At 36.9% G+C, this 6,000-nt stretch overlaps 1 protein-coding gene across 1 annotated transcript in view; it reads right to left on the minus strand.

The window, feature by feature from the left end:
• Window positions 1–6,000, minus strand: part of LOC149799881 (uncharacterized) — a 61,320-nt gene extending 55,320 nt beyond the window's left edge. The window contains exon 1 of the mRNA XM_089959323.1: window positions 5,828–6,000. The gene's annotated coding sequence lies outside the window, so the exon portion shown is untranslated. The remainder of the gene's footprint in view (window positions 1–5,827) is intronic.

The following is a 6,000-nucleotide window of genomic DNA, read 5'->3' on the forward strand; positions in this document are numbered from 1 at the left end:
TGACTGGAAGGTTTGGGAGGATGTAAAACAGCGAGAAAACAAAAAAAAAATGGCTTTTAGTTATAGACATTTCGCAATGTCTTAGGTTAGGATACAAAAGTAACAATTTATCTATTTTATCTATATATATAAGTTGCACTTTCCAGCAAACGGAAACCGTGTTTGAAGAAAATAGTGTTATTCCAAACAAATGAAAAAATAAATCGCAAATACTTTAAAACAAACTTTATTATAGTACTCTTTTACGACTTTGACACGAGTCACAACAGCAATCTTTTAAAGATTTGATTTCTTTTACATGTCAGTGTTGCTGTTTACTGCAACAAAGAATTGCAGCTTGTTATCGTTTTACATTGTGTAATGCTTTACTTTTTCTCCTCATTATTAATATTTTTCACGGCGATCACGTGCTTCAAGTAGCACCTATGCTATCTACTTGATAAACATATTCTCGATTTATGCATGAAACATATTCTGTACCACGGATTACGCTCCCGCTGTAGGTAAATATCTATATATTGTACCGTGGCTATAACTAACTTACGGAATAGGATTCGTAACATGATAAATGTATATATAAACACACTATGATAATTTTCTCCCTAGCACATAATCTCTCTCTCTCTCTCTCTCTCTCTCTCTCTCTCTCTCTCTCTCTCTCTCTCTCTCTTTGTATTCCCAAATTATCCATAAAATACTAATATATCTTCCGAATAGCAAACAATATCAAACAAACAGAAATATAACCTCCAACCACGACATTCAGATCTTCAAAAAGGCAAAGACAGATTGATATTTTTCCCAAAAGCATAAAATGTCAAAGTACGGTAAATAACTTACAGGGTCATCTTCTTACGTTAAAAAATCAAGCACTCAAGGCAGGGACTCCGAGTGGTCTAAAGCGCTCATCGTTCCGGATCACTGCGATCTCACCTCTGTCTGCGTGTCCAAGGCTCTGCTTGCGTGGGTACGTGGGAAAGCCTGCCAGTAGCTTCTCGTGGGTCGGTGGTTCTTCCCTGGCTTTTCCAGGGTTCTTCCTCCACCAGTTATACTGGCCGCCTAAATGCTGCTGAAAATGGCGTTAAACCCTAAAACAACAACAACAACAACAAGCACTCAAGGCAAGAGTAAATGTTTAACCTGCTTAAGGGAATCAAAAAAAGCTAGCGTAAGACTGGGTAAACAATATCAAATATTGGATTTAAAACTTTATTGAGTTGTATAAGAATAAAGGTTTTCTTCAAACTCGATAAGCGTCGAGAAGAATTCCAAATATAAATGTATGCTCAGTTCTCTGCCCTTACCTATATATTGAATTAACAAAAAGAAGTTATTTTACAACATATGAATAATGTTTTCTTACTCGAACCACCCAGTCTTTTTTCAAGGATTATACAATGATAAGTGCAAACATTTGGCAATAAATTTCAATTACAGCTTGTTAAAAGGACTTTTGGTCTATGAGCATATATGTTTAAGACAAGCAAGCTTTTATGATAGATAGATAGATAGATAGATAGATAGATAGATAGATGGATGGATGGATGGATGGATAGATAGATAGATAGATAGATAGATAATGACCAGTTCCTTAATATATACTAGAATAACAGGAAGTAAAGCATGACTAAGTCAGTATTTCATGATACAACTGCTTACCGTTCTGAGACGCTTCTTTCATTGTTTGCACCAATGAGGCCGTTGTAGTAGCAATACGGAACAAAGGTTACGAGGATATTGGAACTACACTGAGGAAGGAATTGAGGTGAAATTCCGGAACTAAGGAAAGCATTATTACTCCATAATACAGGAAAGAATGTGCGATATCAAACAGGTTATTTGTTTCTTATCCTCGGTTAAAAAGTGAGTAAGTAACAAGTTATTGATTCCCGATTCAAAAATTGAAAAATTGAACATGTACCATTTTCAGGGCATATGTAACTATTTGGCAGAATAAATTTAGACCAAATAATTATTCGATCTGAATGGAAGAAATAGCTGTGACCTTATATGTGCTGTCTATATATAAGTCGGTACAGAAAGGGCCGATAATAGTAAAATTTTCCTCCGTATGATTTTGATTTGAAACCCCTTTTTCCGGGTTTGCAGCTATATTTCTACTGCGACATCAGAAATAGACAAGACGAAATTCGTCGAGCCAAATTAGAGAAATCGGACTCAAAATATATGCTGGCTATAATGAGATCGTAAGTAATTATAGTGTGGATCCAGATATAGACCTTTTAAAGCCCCTCTTCAGCGGATTTTAAAATGGATATTTCCATGAGACTTTTTTTTTATCAAGGAATTTATTTAGCTTCCAAAAGTAGTGTTGATGAAATTCGTTGAGGAGAATGAGAGGAACAGGACGGTCCATGCGGGTATGGATATCAAACGTCACAGCGGAGAGGAAGATTTCAGCTACATTTTGTACTGCATGGATCACAAATAGCCAGACTACAGAGGCCAGATTCCACCCAAATTGTCTTACTATGCAACCCCTATTTAAGGATCTTCTCTAACACTATAACAGCTATATGAAATCGTGTATGGTGATAACATTCCCTTGTCAGATCTTTGGACACGGACCTTTCTTTGAGATTCCATTCCAAGGCATATGTTCGAATACAGTAATGACAAAATGTATCCTCCTTATGGGTACCGGGAATGTCAAGGAGGTACGTAGTGAACTTATTCTATCAACTAATCTCACCAAACAAAATTCTACTTGAAGAAGATTTATTTCGATCCCTTTTATGTATCTGCTCAAATAGTAGAAAAAGCTTAGAGAAAATCCTTCGGGTCGATTTTTGAGAAATCTGGTGTGAGCCACACCAAAGCCAAGAAGAAAATGAAACCTTACTTCTACGTATGGACCCTAACATCACCTGCTCAAATAACTTTTACATGAATTCTCACCTGGAGATATTTTCGACCCACAAACAAAATTCTTCGAGAGAAATCAGAGGAATAGGAAGGCTATGTTAGTACTTGCTGTGTAAAAGGACCGATTCCGTCAAACGGTCGCATCAACTGGACCCCTACTTAGAGAATTTGATTTCATTTCTGCCTTACGATTTTTATTTATGGATCTGTTCCAACAGTAGGAAAAGGCTTACATTACTCTAACATCCCCTCCTTAGATTATTTCGTCATGAATCAGTCTTTGAGATTTTGTGTTTAGGGATATGTTCTACACCAGAAGAAGCACTGACAAAACTCGTCTAGCAGAATCAAAGACATACGAGGGAAGTTAAGGGTACAGTACAACCTTATAATATCATGATTTTGTTTTCAGACCTCTTTGAGAGTTTCTAATTAGGGGCCGTCCATTTAGTACGTACGCATGGTGGGGGAGGCGGTAACCCAAATGCATACGCTTGCGGTGGGGTGGGTGGGTGGTTTACTGATAATGTACGTACGCATAGGAAACTGGGTGGGGGTGTGAAACCTCGATAATAATTTGTCTAAAACGTAATCTGTTCGACTGGGTTCAGTCGGCGTTTGAATTTTAGCGGACACTAGACAAATTGTTTAATGTTACGCAGCTTATTTATTTGATGCAGCCAGACATTCAACGTCGGTGGATTATCTGTTTTATTAAACATGTTAATATTATTAATAATTTATGGTTTCTGCGTGGATTAAATATAGGCAGTTCAATAGAATTGGGGGGGGGGGGCGTTAAGCGTACGTACGCAGGTGGGGGGGGGGTGTATAAAAAAAAGTACGCATGTGTACATGGAAGGCTCAAGCTTTGCCAGATTTTGCGTACGTACTAAATGGATGACCCCTAAGTCAACAGTGTTAGGGACCTCTTGGCGCCAGTCTGGTTAGAAATTATATATAAATGAATGAAGTTACTCAGTTTTGTGTGCATTTGTTATATCCTTGATGCTTTTCGTTTTTAAAATCGCTAAGAGTTTGAGCGTGTGTTTACAAACATACGTGTGGATGTGCGAATACTTTAGAGGTTGTTTAATAATCAACCTTGATCCAGGTTCAAAAGATATCCCCACGCGTGGTAAAATTATGTGATAGGATTCGCGTGTATCAATATCAGGTCTTTTTCAACTTGACTCTCGCGTGACTGAGAGATATAAGCCGACCGAGACTTTAGTCAAGCTCTATACAATTGTTTGTTACCAAACGGTGTAGATCAGTTCTTTTTTCTTTCCTTTTTTTTTATCTGTCAGAAAAATAAATCACTACGCTGTAAAGTCCATTAGCACTATCGGTGCATTAGCCTTAAATATAAACACATGTACGTTGAATGGTTTGGTAGCTTAGCGTCGACGAGGTGCATAATGGGCAAAAAGTACGATATTTTTGTACATTGCTACAAAACATGACAGCTTATAATTAAATGTGTTCTCATGAGCACCAGTATGACCCAGTTGTTAGAGAATTGTTTGTATAAAAGGCTATTTGCCATTACGGACAAACATTTTTTTATCACCTGAAGAATATGAGGGGTTTTTTTCAAGTTTTTTAATAAATGCAACTACATATCTTATTTTTTATTATTCTTTTTTTTTTTTTTACAAATCAGAGCAAGAATATTATTCTTAGGCTTAATTGAGGGCCGGAAGTTTAGCTTAAAAAAATCGAGGCCCACCAAACAATTAAATGGTTGGTCACTCATCGAGCCCTCATCAATCTTCGCATCTTCTGACTTTTCCGTGAGAGGGAAAAATAAAAAAAAATAAAAAACAGAATCCAACCTTTTGAATTTCATTAATGTTTATTTGAAAACAAAGATTCTAATTCATTTTAACAAACAGAACAAAATATTAAAGATCTCCTTACAGATAACACTATATGTCTTAGTTTGAAGATGATTCACTGACCTGTTATTTCAGCCATATAAGTTTAGGAAACAGATCGTGTACTGTTTATTAATTTGTTGCACAAGAACTTGGTGTTGTTTGTGGTGGGGATGGGAGAAAAACAATCCGTATTATTCATCCGAACATTCTTTTCTTCCCTTTAATCTGACTTGACTGAAAAGGCAGAAGTTGCGCTGGGTCCGTGAAGATTAAAGATATAACAAATGCTATACTTGCAATATCTGAGAAAATAAATAATATTCCTTTCAATTTCATGCAGGTATATCTCGGTGAAAGTTTGTTAAAGTTTGCTAGACCGGCTAGTAAGCGGCTACCCTATGCCGACACCTAATTGTGTCGGCGAATTCCAACTTTTCGATAGGCAATGGAATTGTGGCCCTACACTCTAACATAAACATCCAAATATCAATAATGGGGTGGTAAGGGTCAGAGAAAATTCGGACTATTAACAAAAATACAATAACCGTTTGATAATAATTATGAAAGTACATACAATATACAAGTTATTTAAATAGTTACGTGTTCATAAAATAAACTTTATGATAAATTGGCCACCTTCTCCTGTGTCTGAGTAATTAAGACGTTGAGCTTTTGACCAGGAAGGTGCGACTTTCATTTCCACCATCTGATAAGCCTAGATCGGCTACAACGCAGACCCTTGGCACATTACTTTGCTCTGCTTTCCTTGGCACAATGTAATCAATAAAGTGTAGTTCTGCCTTTAAACATCAGAAAAACAAACCAAATTGTTCATGCCAAAATATATAATAAACACAGGTGCATGATAATTACTGTTATTTAACTGTACAGTTCTGAGCAATTAAAAATTGTGTCGTGATTGGACACATGTACTCATAAGGCAGTAAAGAAAATTCTGCGTAAATGCTACGTCATGTAATGGGAGTGGGGTGGGTGCTAACCACCTGCAATGATTAATAGATCTGACGCACGATAGACTAATATTGAAATCTTCTTACCTACAAATGTTACTCATTTTATGTCTTATGGAAGTCTCTCATACCGCCGCTGGACCAACCAGATTATTGGTTGCCTCTGCGACGCTATATCTCTGAAATGGAGGCTCGAAAAGATTGACTCTGCCTGCCAGCCAACTATTATATCTCAGGTTGGAACGTTGCATTCGAACGCA

Source organism: Sinohyriopsis cumingii, chromosome 5 (genome assembly GCF_028554795.1).
Source record: "Sinohyriopsis cumingii isolate HCF-2022 chromosome 5, ASM2855479v2, whole genome shotgun sequence".
Lineage (NCBI taxonomy): Eukaryota > Metazoa > Mollusca > Bivalvia > Unionida > Unionidae > Sinohyriopsis > Sinohyriopsis cumingii.